Source organism: Rhincodon typus, chromosome 6 (genome assembly GCF_021869965.1).
Source record: "Rhincodon typus isolate 14 chromosome 6, sRhiTyp1.1, whole genome shotgun sequence".
NCBI classification, from domain to species: Eukaryota; Metazoa; Chordata; class Chondrichthyes; order Orectolobiformes; family Rhincodontidae; genus Rhincodon; species Rhincodon typus.
Genome location: NC_063337.1, coordinates 72875993 through 72892576, shown reverse-complemented (window position 1 = coordinate 72892576; position 16584 = coordinate 72875993).

Here is a 16584-nt window from a genome sequence, read left to right as displayed (position 1 = left end):
CACTGCTAATCCCCCTGTCAAGGGGCATGTGTGAAAGTTTCGTACATAATCATAACCCAAATCCTTTTTGACCTATGGGAAGATCATATGAGCTACATATTCTCCACAAGACATTTAAATTTATGTATTATTGCTGAATAAAAATAAATAAATAAAGTAACAAAGAAATAGAGGATGATTGGATTTGTGAATTCTGAGAGCAAACAATAATCTGGACAAAGATTATTGTTACACAATGGTATTCAGGTTTTATTCTGCTGTTTGAAGAATTTGTTGGTGTTTGATGATGTGTTTGATAAACATATAATCCATTATGCATTCCATTTGTCAGAAAGTTATAACAACTAAGTAACTGCTCACTTCCCGACTCTGGAATTTCAGAATTTTGATGGCTTTGCTTCTCCATAAAAACGTGCAAGTTTATTAATTTAAATTTGAGTCTGATTTAAGTGTATTAATTAATTTCAATGGGTGAAGAAACATGTTATTGACAGCAAGATCCTATAACTGCAATGAATTAAATGAGCAAAGAATGTAAATGTCAATAAGGTTACCAGGACAAATCCTAGACTCCTTTCAAATAATGGCATAACATATTATTTTGTTTATCTGAGAGGATATATGAGGTTATAGTTTTGTGTGTCAGCTGAAATATGTCACTCTGTCTATGTGGTGCTCTCTCATTATATTTGGTGTGAAAACCAAGCATTTTTCACCATTGCAATCCAATTATTTTCATGTCATGAGCCTCGTGGGTAGATTCATATTGATCACTGGGGTCCTAAATTTTGTGCCACAGTCAGGTCTTGGACATGGAAGAATTCCCAGCTTTGTGAACACTAGCTTTGAAAACAGCCATCTGCACTCCAAGTTTTCAATCTGGTGGGGAAGAGCTGGAACATAAATCAGGATGAGTCACCTGAAGAGTTAAAGGAGGCTGACAGTTACTGATATAAGGTGGGTGGAAAGCCTACCTGGGGATCCAACACGAAACTAGAACACTTAAAGCAAGAAATAAAAAGTGGATTTCTCCAGCCTTCTTGTTCATACACTTTACATGCCTCACCCATGCCAATTTTTGTCACCAAATGCTTTATATCCATTGACTTCAGCCCTTCATAATCCTGTGCCATCCTATATTCTACTGCCCTTCACTCTGGATACTCAAACTCCATATCCAACTCAATACCTACTTCTATCCAAAAAACTGGGGAGATTGCTCAACATGGCAAAAATCTGGGCCAAAGACAAGAAGAAGTGGGTGCTGGTTCAAAGGATAAATAGGCAAATTTAGGACTGATATCAGAAGTTCCTTGCATAAAACATAAAAAAAAAGATAAACTTTACAAGTCATGAATGATGCAAGCTATTTGATTTCACAAAACCCTGGAATGAATTAAGTTATTGTCCAATGGGCTGCGATGAGAGAATGGTGGAAACTTTCTGTAAAATTGTTTTAAAATAGTTTCCTGCTTACCTGGCTATCTTAAGACACTGCAAACCTTTATGTTCTTCACTGTTATAAGGTCAATGCTATCCATTAGGAAATAATCATGCTGTCAACCTTTTTGACCACAGGTTTAAGTTTCCCATCAAAACCACTTGAGCTGTAACACTTCTAATGGCACTTGTAAATCTATAGACCTCAGAGTGGATGAATCATTGGATTTTCATCTCTTGAATCAAAAACAGAACCAAACCAGGTTTTCCTCCGCAGCAAGGTTTCCACCAGAAGTGAATCTGAACTTGATTTGTGTCCATCTAAGCATTCCAATTCCGCAAGGGTGGGCATACAGCTAATTTGAATGTTGATAATGGCTTTCTTGCTGCCATTTCTGAGATTGTCCTTTGCCCAACTTTAAAATAGGGAGCAACTGATCAGTTTGTGTTGAAACATTTTGAAGCTGAACATTCCTCTCCCACACCACTTTAGCAATTCTAAAACAGAAACAAAGTTGCTGGAAAAACTTAGCAGGCCTGGCTGCATTTGAGTTCTGAGGAAGGGTCAACAGACCCGAAACGTTAATTCTGTTTTTTTCCTTCACAGATGCTGCCAGACCTGCTGAGCTTTTCTAGCAACTTTGTTTTTGTTCCTGATTTACAGCATCCGCAGTTCTTTCGGTTTTTATTTAGCAATTCTAGAAAGTAGAAATGCAAGGTGTTTCTGATAATCATTGTTATTAAGGCAGAACTGATAGAAAATATGTCAGATTATATATCCATGCCATGACTGAACAATTTGCATATACTTTTCCAAGTCCCAGAAGCAGCACTGGGGCCTCAGAGAAGAGTAGAAGTGCTCTGACATGTTTTCCAGTCCAATCATCCAAAATTTACCTGAAAGTGAATGCTATTTCTGAGAAAGGTACAACTGAAACTTTTCTTCAACTCGCATGTTGGCACTTCCTGAAGGGAGCTTGGGCCCAATCCAGTGTTTGGTGAGCATGAGGCCACAGCTCAGTCTGCTCAGAACTCTGCATTAATTAGCTTTGAATTGAAAATCCCATCAAAAGCTAACAGGTTGGTTGATGCAGAAACCTGTGAGCTGGTACAATTGAAGTGATATTCTGTGAGTTGGATTGAGCAATGTTAATGAGTGCAACATTCTCTCAAGAAACGCCAAATTGAAATACTTCCCAGGAGTTGCTTAATTTGTTACTGAAGAAGTTTGCAATCAGATTCACTGATTGTGTTGGGTAATTATACACTATTTTAATTGCTCAGGAATCTCTTTTAAAGGATTAGCTTGCCATTATTTCCAACATCAAATTGCTAAGTCAAACTGGATCAACATCAGTTCTGTAAGTAGTTTGATCAGAAAAAAAAAGTTCTTTCTGACACAAAGAGAAACAACCTTTTAAATTTTTATTGCTAAAATTTTGTCACTTTTGGTTTACACCTCTTCCACCAATACATTACTGCAGGTGATGGCTCAGCTATCTGATCTAATGTCTGGTCTATTGAAGACAATTACTGTAAGCCTCCTGTTGCTTTTTAGTCTCATGTGCTCTGCTTCCTTTCAACTAAACTGCACATTTTTCAAAATTGTATTTACTTTTGTTGAAATTCTGGAGTCTTAGGATATCATGAGTTTTAATGAAGTTCTTCCTCTCATCACCTTACATTTTTTAAAGAATTCCTGTAGTGTATGTGAAAATTAATTGTAGATTTCTTCGCAGGTTGCTGTATGATTTCACAACTGTATTCATTGTCCATTTGCACCAGTTCAGAGCAACTTTTAGTTACTTCTAGAATTAAAATACTTTTTATGACTCATTCTCTGTAGCCTAGAATCACTGCTAGTGGTTTTATTGTGCAAACACTCTTATTATGACTTATGGACAGGAGTAAGCTGTTCAGGTCGAGAGATTCCATTGCAAATGCATTAATAATCATGAGCATCTCCAATCTCATGTAAATTATCATACAATTTATAAAATATAAAGAGTGTTTTAAAAATGCTATTAAGAAAATCGTGCTTAATTTGATGAAACAGACAGCCCTCTGATCTACACAAATGACAAGTGCACTCCGCTTCCATCTCTGAGCTTACACTTCCTTTGTATCTTGTGAGCCCCTGCAAATGTTTTGCAATTCTCAGTTTGAGAATCATTGAATAAATGCAAGGACAATTTCTATCTGCCTTGTTACAGATACAGTTTCTTTTGAATATACATCAGTTCTGTGGGCTAAAAATGTTAAAAGATTCACCATTCACAAAATTTTGTCCATTCACTTTGTCTGTGTATAACCCTTTGTTACTTTTGCTTCCACTTATACAATGTAATATTCCTCTCAACTTAGAGTATTTTGCAAACGTGAATACGTAACTCTAGTCCTCCAGCAAAACCTTCAGAGATAGTACCAAATTTCTATCCATTCTTTTCCTGGCATTAAGCTAGATTGTTTTAAATGAGTTAGTATCTTAACTAAACCAGCAGCAAAATAATTTGATCCAAGTGCATTGAACCATCACACAATAACACTGACTTAATAATTTCCAAATTTCATTCTTTCTGGATTTCCAGAAAATGTCTGCAATAAAAAAAAATAATATTACCCGGATGGAAAGAACAGGAAAGATCCAGTAATACTTGGAAATGAAGGTACTGGGTGTTCCAGAGTTCCATTTTGAAATATACAAGATGAGTTGTGCCAGTGTGTGTCATTCACAAGTTTTACTGTTTTTTCATTCTGGGTAGGTTTTAGTTTTTCTGAATATATTGTTTATCCAATGGACAGAGAATCACAAATTTAATTTGTTTTTCACTTTTTCCTTCATCTGGTTTCCCAATTCCTTTTTTAAAACAGGGATCTTTGTCTAATTTCTAATGACAAAGTTTTTCTACTGTGAATATCACTGACCTTCTTGAATAATTAACTATTGTGTGCAAATTGAATTGAATTCCATGAAATTCATAATTATCTTTCCTATTGCTAATCTTGTCTTGAGTATAGCATTTTCTTTTATTCAATGGCACCTTTTTGATGTTTGTATTACTCTCAAACACTCATCTTGATATCTTCTGTTCTTTAGCGCCTATATAACAGTGATATTCAAAAGGTTTGTATGCTATCAGCAGTAAGACATTAATTTGACTTTGCCTTGTTTCCCCAAGCACCTTTTGGAGTTAAATTGGTTAATATACAGAGGAAACATTGACATTCTTTACCCTTAATGAGAACTTAACAAGCATTATTTAAATCCAAAAAATGTAAGTCTACTTCTGTCTCTCTTCCAGCTTGATCACATTAATATTACATACTCTGGATATGGCATTGAAGCAGCAGAGAGTCACTGACACTTTAACATGGGCAGAACCAATTTACAAACTGTTGGGACCCAAGGCACCAAGACCATTTGTAGCCCTTGTACTCGTCTTACATATTATCAGCTCCAAACACTGCCAATCCATTAAAGCACTAATGTATAATAATTTGCATGAATAAATAAGCCCAAAGAATGTTTACACACTGTGCAGATAATAAAGAAATCATATCTCAATTAAATTAAGTTGCTAACTTGACTGAGTCTCAGGCAGGATCCCCATATTCGGCAAAGGCTGTAGGCACAGATCCAGCATGCCTGAATGTGAAACAGCTCTTGAACAAATTCAAAAACATAAAAATTGTTGTGAGGAACAGTTGTAAATTTCTAATACAGTCCTTAAATTTGTTTATTGCATCAGCATCGTAATTTCTGTCTGGGAATATTTTTCAGCTATTTTCAGCCCTTTTGATAGGCTGTGTAGTATATAACTGTGATTTTCTTTTTACATTAAAAAGTTTATATGAGTGTTTAAATATGACAATTTCCTGTCCAAAATAAAAGAAGAAGATTAGCTCAACACATTTAATTTTGAATTACCTTTATCATTTGAAGCCTTCTACTGGTAGATCTTTGGACAAAACCTGCATTTAATCCATTATGTATTTTCTCAAGATTTTAGCGACTGTTTCCATGACAGAATATAATACGTTGACTGAATATTGATCCTGTAATTGCAATTTTACAAATCATTTGTGGATCAAATCTGTAAACTGTCTCCCATACAATAAACATATTGTTAAGAATCAGTACCTAAATCCAATTTAAGAGGAATGCATGATCTTTGATCTAGATGATCAATACATTCTGTAATTATAACATGTACCTCAGTTGCAGCCAAATTTACTTTCACATTCACCATCAACTACAGAACAACCAGTTTAGGTCTGAAGGATAGTGGCCTCATGTTCCAATTGAGCAAGTCTTTGTATAAAGCTTCAACTTCAACATTAAGTAGAGCCCGTTCTCATTAGAAGCCAGAATTCATTTGATGTAAAAATCAGACACACATTTAATTCAATTCAGAAACAACGTGACTCCGATACGATTTTGGATGGATCATTTGCAAAGTAAATTGAACAGTCCAGAAATGAGTCCTGGCCTATTTTAACTAACAGCCTGATTTAAATTCCACCAGTTATGTTCTTGGCAGAATATTGATTCCACCAGGCAGGTAGAGTTCAAATCACACCTGCCAGGTTCATTTCATGTTATCCCACATATAAAAGCTCAGCATCCAAGAAGCTAAATCCTCTATGGGGGAAACTTTAACCTTTACTGGCAGCATAAACGTGACTGTCAATGGGCTGCATATTATATTAGCTGACTGATTTCTGCTGCGTTGAAGGGTCAGGATGCAATTTTTCCACACAGATACCGATAGAAATCTTAAACTCTCTCCCTTGAAAATCAATGGATAACAGATCGATTTAAATTTTCATGATGAAGTTCAATAGATTTTTATTGGGTAAAGAATCAAAGGAACAGGTCCAAAGTGCAGAATGACTTAATTTTTTTTCTCTGTTCATCTATTATTAATCTTTAAGCTTCAGCTGCTATTGTACTTAGAAGCCTCAGTGATTCTACAAAGGAATGTAGGACATAGAAGCAGGAGTAGGCCATTCAGCCCTACAATACCACCATGGCATTTGTTAAGATCATGCCTAACCTATGTGTGCTCAGAACACCATTTTGCTATCCATTCTCATAATCTTTGACACCCTGTGTATCAAAAGTCTAACTCATTGAACAGTGAATAGATTCAATGACTGAGTCTCCACTGTTTTTGAAGGAAGAGAATTCCAAATAGTAATGACCCTCTCAAAGAAAAAATCCTTATCGCCATCCTAAAGTGAGACCATGTTGAAAAGAGCTTGTTTTCTTATCAGTGCTAGAACATACTGCTGTGAGAAATTGTCTTGAGTATACTCAATGGCCTTATTTTCCAAGCTATCTTTGTCAATCTGATTGTATCTAATCTGCATGTTGATTAAAGTCACCCATTTCTTGTATTTATCATTTATTTCATTCTGTACTCTTTGACCTACTATGTAACTATTATTTGATGGCCTGTAATCTACTTCCACAGGTGTCATTTTTCATTTCTTATGTCCACCCACTCTGATACAGCATCTTGCTCTTTTCAGATAAGATCATCTCTCACTACCGTATAAATGTCATCCTTAATTATCACTCCACCCTGAAGAGAGAAGATATGTCACTAGAAAAGTCTCAAATGCTTTAATTCTATTTTTTTTTGTTTTTCCTTTGCAGCCAAAATTATAAGAAATGTATCTTCCAATTCATTGAGGAAAACTGTTGGGCTCTTCTTCCATGGGCTCCACCTTTCCAAGCCTTAAATGTACATCGGTAGCCTCAGATCAGGTAACATTATGGTTGCATTGTTGGTCAGTTGCAACTTGCCAATGGTTTTGGGGGTAAATTAGCCCGAGCACGTATATCAGGTCCAGACATTCACATAGTCTAGGCGTCACACTGCAGTAGCCAGAGATAGTTGTAATCCATAATCTGTGTGACAATGACAGGTTAGTTAGACAGACCAAATTCTCCTAATTTAGGGAATTATCAGCGCGACATAGCAAATCAAGTTATTTACTCATGCAATGTGAAGTAGCTTTTTAACAAGGTACAGCAGGATATTGGAGTAACAGAGGGAAATATCCAACATCTGCATGGATATGCCTTGAAAGTTTGATGAGAAAAGGAATAGTATAACAGTCAAGGATGTGATTACATTGTCTGAAGCATCATTTTGCCCTATCGCTTACCTACTGCAGTAATAGAGAAATACTGTTGAAGCCGGTGTCATGATTTTTCAAAACAGTGAAGAACCAGATATTTTAAAAAACAGGCTAATAGCTCAAATAATCACTGAATTAGTGATTAATTATTAATAATACACTCATTGATACCATTAAAAGAAGCTGAGAACAGGAGGTCAAGTGAAGCATTTAATTTGTAATCTCAATCTTAAATTAGCTTTTCAATCCTAAATTCCCCAGTACAATGCAGGCAATTTTGTATTAATACTTAACACAATAACAATCAGGGAACTGGCATATACTTAGATCAATGAAAGATAGGTTATCTTTCTCTTATTTCTATTTTTATCCTATGATTTTCATACTAAAGTTATATTCCTCTATTTGTACTGTTAGTACTGTATCAGTGCAGAACAAACTCAGAACCATCAAAAAATATGCTAAATATACTGTATAGTTTAGGTAAAAAAAACAGTTACTGTACTACACTGTTTCCAGTGATCCTGGTCCATGACAAAACTGAAAGGGTAAAAATAAACACGGGATAAGGTGAATAACTTGTACTCCACACTCCGCACTCCCTGGGCAGCTCCATTGCAAACCAGTGTTGGGCATTTTCTATGTCCATAAAACATTCTGTGGAATCAGGCTGTCTTCCTGTTGGCTCGTGGTACATAGATCCTCAATAGTCATGAACTATAGTCTGGATGTGGGACCTTTTGAATAGTAGATTGAAAAGACCTGACCTATGTCTATTTCATGTTTCCAGTGCCCCCTCCATTCCAATTCAAATGCACACACTCATAACCTCTAATCGGTCCAAGGTCAATTCAATGCTAACCCATGTAATCTCAATGAGCCCTCATGCTGTCCTTGCCAACTCATTGTTCTTCTATGCCCAATCACTCTATGGAGGTATCTATATAAGCAGTTTTATCATAGAATCCCTACAGTGTGGAAGCAGGCTACTTGGCCCATCGAGTCCACACCAACCCTCGAAAGAACATCCCACCCAGATCCTACATTATCTCTATGTTTGTCTAAGTGTGATCATACTATGGCTTTAAGAGATGCATTTTGTCCTGCTTTTTTTTAAATGAAGAAATGTTGAGACAGAAGTGTCGAGCAGTCCACTCAACGTTATTAATGTAAACTGCCTCTGAAGGCTTTTACTTTTTTAAAAGTTGGAACAATAGAAGCAGCTTGAATGGGTGGGATCAAACTCCCACAGAACAAGAATTTTGAGTTTTAGCTTTCTGCAGTTGCTACAGCCTTGAAGATGGATGTGGAAGCTATTATTCCATTCACTGTTGCAGCTAAAATCTGTGCTTCTCTTCCTGCTGTTAGAATTGCACATGAGATAATCTACTTTACTGAATTTGCCTTTGCCAAGGGTATGTTTATGGGATGTTCCTATTTTGGAACAATAAATCAGTTGTTGTAACATATGTACCTAATTTTGTTAAGCATTTTGATAGAGTTACAGTTAAACCTTTCTTTTCTTTTTATTTTCATTTTGTCTGCATTTTAATTGTGGTGTAAAATAAAGTTTTTTTGCTTAACGTCAAGTAGTTTGACTAATCAAATCGCACCTGGAATATAACACCTTACACATTCCTTTAAAATGAGAAAAAAGATAGAGTCTAGACTATCTTAATATATCCTGAGGGGGTTTGGTCCATAACATTAAGAGACCTGATTCTCCTAAACGGATTTGGTTGAGTTAGATTGTTCACAGTAATATGGGGAAATGCTGACTTTACTTGATTGACATCTGCGTGAGATTACATTACTTTCAATGTGTGTAATAACTCAGGAAACCAACTGGAAATATGTTGAACACAAAAATAGAGTTCTAATTGTAGTTTACAAAGGCTAGACCCAGCCAGAGACAGACAGTTCTGCACATTCATTCCTGTGTCTGTTTTATTACTTTGGGTGTTGCTATTTTCTAGTCCACCTGTTCAAAAGTGTTATTACACACCTCTGGAACAGATAGGACATGAATCTAGGCCTTTTGGCTCAGAGGTAGTGATGCTACCAGTGTGCCACATGAGCCCTCTCATATATGCTCAAGTGAAACCCTAATCAATTTCCTCACCTGCATACAATTAAACCCAACTGATACAAAATTACCATGATCTGGATTCAGAATTTTAATCTCACTTAGTCAAACTTGGAGATGATTGTCAACAGAGTAGAGAGTGACATAAGTGAATGGAGATGTTAAGGGGTTTTCGGAGAACCTACATCATCTATACAAGTGATCAGAACTGAGGCAAATTACATTTAACACAGTGCAAAGAGTACACATTGAAAGAAACACTGCAGACTAGTCTTACGCAATGAAGTAATTCGTCAAATGAGAGACTTAAAAAGATATGGGAACTAGAATATTTTTTACATTATTCTTTTCCAGTCATTTCAGAGCAGTAATTGACAATGCTAATCATAAAAGTCTAAATCATCTTCACCATGAAAACATTTTCAGTTCATTTGATATCTTCTTTTTAACAATTAACATAAAACATACAAAATTACACACAAATTACATTCATTGCTCTCATGTGAAATTGTTAAAAGCAAGTGTTGGAAAGGATTGACAACAACTCATAACCATGAATCTATTTGTATGCTTTTGTTTGCCTGCTTCTATCAAATGACGTTACTGGCTCCTGTGTATTTGATCACTCATCACTTAGTCAGAACATTGCACAGATAATGATTTATCTAAATCCCGATTCCTTCAATCTGCAAAGTCTCATGGCTTACACAAAGATTATAGAACATCTATTAAGTGAGCTTTGTTTGCCAATGACTAAGCTCTCATAATACACATTCTGGAGGACACCCAACAGCTTTTCCTTACTTTGTCCAAGTCTCAACATATTTCAGTCTTAACAATGAATCTGAAAAAGACAGATTCTGGACCAAGCTGCCTTGGCAACAAAATCTAAAGGTATCATCATCATTATTATCACAATGCACAATCCAGCCCTCAGTACTATTCAGAAGTTCAACTAACTTGAGTGTATCATCATCATATTGGATGATGAAATTTTCTATTCAAACCCTTCTCCATGCTGTGAGTCACACAATGAAACAGATACATTCCACCTTCACTGCTTAAGATTTGTCAGCAACATTAAGTGACTGGACAAAATCTCCAGTACCAAAGTTCTTGTAAGCTGCTTCATTCCTGGTTGAAAGAACATGTGCATCTGAATTTAGCTTTGCAAAACAAAACAGACCATTTGATTGGCCAAGTTGTTCTGATGAAGGAGTTTTGCACATCAATGTTAGGATCCAGAGCATTTGAGCATAGGAACCTTCACCATGGGACAACCCAGCCCAGATACAGTTTCAGAACTTTTAAGTTGGACCTCAATATGTGGGAAGCACAGTCCTGGCTAGATACAAATGGAGAAGTCCATGTCATTAAACAATTTCCACATTTGATGAGAACAACATCAGATCTCTGCAAGACAGAGAAACACATTGCAAAGCCAAGGCTTTCACTGACCCATTCAACAATGATTTCACATGTAACATTTGTGACCAAATCTACAAACCACAAATTGGTTTAGCAGCATATTTGAGATGATGCTAAACCGGATGATGAATAGCTATACACTGAGTTAAACACTCACCCATTGAAACAGCAGGAAAACCTCTTTGACTGATGCCTATAGTATGTTTCCAAACATATCAGTAATGATCCTCATCATGTATTGGATCTTGAAACCCAATAGACCACATAACAAGTAGAAGAATACCTAAGAGACACTTCAACATCACTCATTGCTTATGTGCTGAAGGTTCCCTTGCTGATGCATTGTCATATAATACATTATATTAGAATCTATAATTCAATTTCAATCCATTAACATGTGGGTAGATTTTCTTGCTACCTAACTAGAAGGTAATCTGTTTAGGCAGATTGCTGATGCTTTATGTAACCCATCCGAGTTTTGATTCTAATGGAGGATAATGATCCCCTGGATAATGGAGGTGTACATAAATTCTCTGACAAGTACCATATTGGCCCAAATGTAACACGTGGAATGTTAAACACAGCATGGAAGTTGATAAATACACATTACAGTGTTTCCCATTGATCTTCATCTTCAGGAAGCACAGTATCATTCAGCAGAATACCAAGAGCTATTATGAACCTTGAATAGAATAGAAATAAGATGGACACTTAGGCCTGAAAGTTAACCGAATTCACTTGCTTGGGGCAGGGTAGCTTTGGGTTAGGTATCCATAATATACCCTCTCCAATTGTAACCTTCATTGAAATTATATAATTTACACAAAAGTATGACTGCGTGTGTAGCAGAATTTTGCCTAAAGCTCAGGTATCTCTTCATAAGGATTTCAAATACATTTTTAGCGATAATTTCTACAACATTGCAAAAAGGAAGAAAGAATGTGAGTCTCAGTAAAAATAGAAGAATAATCTTCAGTCTGTCTTGCTTATCTGTCAATAAACATCTAGAGCCCAATTGTGGGTTTCTGAATTTTGTCAGGTATCTGCACACTAATGTCACGTTTGCTCTTCTGTCAAGCAAGACTCTGCAGCAGAAGGCAATTCTAGGAATATGTTCAGTTTGTTAAATGCTACACCCAGAAGTAAATAAGATCCCATAGGATTGAGTTTAAGAATTCACATTCACTCCACAGAGCTTTGTTCACCAACAGCACATATTAAACATTCAGGGCCAGGGGTCAATGAGATGTTCATCTATTAATCTTAATGGGCGGAAAATCTTGCCTGATCCACTGGCACAAATTAACACCATGAACTTCATGCTGGGATCACAAATTGACAAATATATAAACATATATCAATATGCATATAAATATTATTGAATCATATAAAATGTATAATGCAGAAATAAATGAGTTGGTGCAACTGATTCATGGTGGTGGTTTTTCTCCATATGTGCTGCTTTACTCACTAATTCAGGATCAGGAATATAGTTATATAATCAATGAACTCTTGATATTTCTCTTTACAAATGAAAACTTTGTTACAAATCTAAATATTTGTCTTCTTTCCTCTTATGAATCCACATCATAAGTGGACACAATACAGCATATTATATGAAAGCTCCCAAGGAATGTATGTTCTTGTAAATGTTAGTCTGTGACAAATGTTAAGCATGGCTAGTAGAAAAGAAAGAACAAATTTTTGTTTTATCTGTTGTTATTCTTCCAAAATAGTTCACTAATCTTTGATGATATTGTAATATAAAAAATGCTTCTCTTCATCACTAAATCTCACCCTCAGTCCTGGTCTACCATCGCATCCAGTATCTAATGTGAAGGCTGTATGGATTTCTTTGTCACTGAGATTCAAACCATCAAACCTTATAACACATCCATACCCCACAAGGACGGCTACAGGCCCTCAGACTTTTCCTGTCTGACAGACCCATCCAGTTCACCCCACCAATACCCTCCTCCGCCATGCTGAACTAGTCCTCACCCTCAATAACTTTTCCTTCAACTCTTCCCACTTCCTCCAAATCCAGGGGGTTGCTATGGGCATTCACATGGGCCCCAGCATCATCTGCCTGTTTGTAGGTCATGTTGAACAGTCCCTTTTCAGTACATACACTGGTACTGTTCACCGACTTTTCTACTGTTACATTGATGACTGCAACGGTGTTTTATCCTGCACCTGGGCTGAACTGGAGCCGTTCATCAACTTCACTAACAACTTCCACCCGCCCTCAAACTCACTTTGTCCATCTCAGACACCTCCCTCCCCTTTTTTGACCTCTCTGTCTCCATGCCTGGTGACAGTTTACGAATCAAATTTCCCATAATCCCACAGACTCCCATAGCTACCAAGACTACACCTCCTCCCACCATGTATCCTAAAAAATCTCCATCCCATTTTCCCAATTCCTCCATTTCCATTGCATCTGCTCTGACAAGGAGACGTTCCACTCCCAAGCATCCAGGATATCCAGCTTTTACAAAAAGCGCTCCTTTCCTCCCTCTGTCATCCAGACAGCCCTCCACCGCTCCTCCTCCATTCCGCGCTCCACAGTTCTTAACCACCCCCAAACATAATAAAGATAGGGTCCCCTTTGTCCTCACTTTTCAACTCACCAGCCTCCGCATCCAATGTATCATCCTCAAACACTTCCACCGACTCCAATTAAACCCCACCACGTCAAACATCTTCCACTCCCCACCCCTCTCTGCCTTCTGCAAGGCCCATTCCCTTCGCCACCCCTTAGTTCATACCACACTCCCCATCAAACACTCCAACGCACCCAGTACCTTCCCTTCCCCTGTAACTGTAAAAGATGCAACACCTGCCTACACAGCACCTCTCCCACCTCCATCCAGGGCCCTAAACAATCCTTCCAGGTGAGGCAGAGCTTCACCTGCATCTCATCCAACCTAGTCTATTGCATCCGGCGCTCCTAATGTGGCCTTCTCAACATCGGTGAGAACAAATGCAGAGTAGGTGACTGTTTCACCGAGCAGCTTCGCCTGGCCTGTAACAGCCAGCCTAACCTCCCAGTCACTACCCATTTCAATTCCCCGCCCCACTCCCCCTCCAAAATGTCCATCCTCGGCCTCCTCCAGTGTCGCAGCGACTCACAACATAAATTTGAAGAACAACACCTTATCTTCCGCCTGGGCACCCTACAGCCTGGAGGACTCAATATTGAGTTCTCCAATTTCAAATAACTTTCCCACCTATCCCCCGGCTCCCCTTCCAGCCCCACTTCCAGTCACCAACCGGATTCATCCCTCCCATCAACCAACCAGGTCATACCTACTACAAGTGTCCACCTATCACCTCCATTCTGCCTCCACCACTTCTCCTCCTCTCTTTACTGCTGCTCTCCCTACCCCCACATCCAGTCCTGCTGTAGGGTTATACGCAAAACGTTGACTGCCCCTTTCCTCCAGATGCTTGCTGTGTTCTTCCAGCCTCCTGTTTGTCTACACAAAACCATTCTGTCTTTCTCTTGACTTTATGTTCCCACCTGTTCAGGTCAGTGATACTATGGTTACTAATGTAACAAGCCAAATCTCATCCAATGCTTCCCCTGCCTAGATTTATACCTTTGTCTTTCTCTGGTTTCTGTCCTATTTCCCATGATGCTTTCTCTGAGTTCATCTTGTCCATGAAACTCACCTTTTGCTCTTTTCAATCCCTTCCTACGGATGCATTGGCCAACTGGTCGTTTCCCAGTTCCCACGCTCATTCACACTCTAAGAAGTTCTTTCTTTTCAGGTACTATCCTCTGCGTCTCTACAACTATTGTCCTTTCTGCAAATTCTCTTTGTGTGCCAAAGTCCTTAAACATTTATCACTATCACATTACATTTGGGTCCAACTTTTTCTGCAACTTGCCCATTTAATGTTCTTCCATTGACATAGCAACAAAACGGTGTTACCCAACATTTAAAATGAATTCCTCTGTAACTGTGACCACTTGGTACGTGATCCTTTCCCATTCTTCCTGAATTCTCGTAATTTTCGACATGCTGAACAAAACTGTTCTCCAATACCTTACTGAATAATTTAGTTACATCAATCGACTCTCATGTTCTAAGTCAATCTGCTTCCAAAAAAAACTTCTTTTCCTGCACCAGCATGGTTAGATTTGAAGTATCCCAATAACCAACTATGGGCTTGCGCCTATTTCTTATCTTTAACTTGCACTGCAACCTCTTCAGCCTTACTAACCATCCTGCTGTAATTTCCTGGAGATGTGTTATCAAGTCCAAGCTGTCCAACTGCCACTTACGCTTAACAATGATGTAAAAACTCAGCCTTTCTCCAAAACTTGTCTAACACACTTCCCGTCGTTGTCTCGTCTTTGCTAATTGTGTGTTTGCTGGATAAATCCTAAACTCTGGAACTGCCACCTAAACCATTCTGTCTTTTCACTTCTTATTCATCCTTTAGGACCCATTGCAAAGTTATTTTTCATAGTCATTTAGACTCTACTGCTAACTAAGACCTTTAACATTGGATCCATGTCAATTTTTATTGGATGATGCTTTAGTGAGGAATGACAGGATGCTTATCTACATTAAATGTATTACATAAATGCAATTCACTCTTGTTAATAAGTCAAGACGTCTGAGTGGTTGAATATCAGTCGGATCATTGACACATACGTAAAAATCATTCATTATTGAAATCAATAGTAAATAAATCAGCAAAACAACATAAAACTGCACTGATTGTAAAAGACCTGTTAAGATGTAAAAGACTTGTTAAATTAAGATCAAGCAAAAATTAAGCAGAATTATAATAAGTGGGCATGGAAAAGAAATATAAATCTCAAACTTTGGTTCAGAGAAATGAGTTGTATTGAAATTTGAATGTTTTATGAAAAATGCACATATGCAGTGATTTACATGACTACTAACTATTTTAAAGCACTTACAGGCATTGAAACACTTTAGGATTATAATCACTTTTGTCATTTAAGTAACACAGTAGTCAATTTTGAACACAGCTAAAACCTACAAACATGGCTGGAAAATCTCTTTCTGTCATCCTGATTCATACATCTGCTCAGATGAGGATGAATGCAACAGACACCTAAAGGTTTTGAAGGACACCCTTATAAGAACGGGATACGATGCTCAACTCATCAATCACCAATTCTGACATGCCACAGCAAAAAAATCTCAACAACATCCTCAGAAGACAGACACAGGATTTGACGAATAGAGTAGCTTTCATCATCTAGTACTTCCCTGGAATGGAGAAACTACACCATGTTCTTCACAGCCTTCAACATGTCATCAATGATGGTCAGCATCTCACCAAGATCTTCCCTTTGTCTCTACTGCTCTCCTTGAAACAAATTGCCAAACTTCAAACAGACCATTGGTCACAGCAAACCACCCAGCCTTCAGTACAACACTGACCACAACACCACACAACTCATGGCAATTTCTGCAAGACATGCCAGGTCG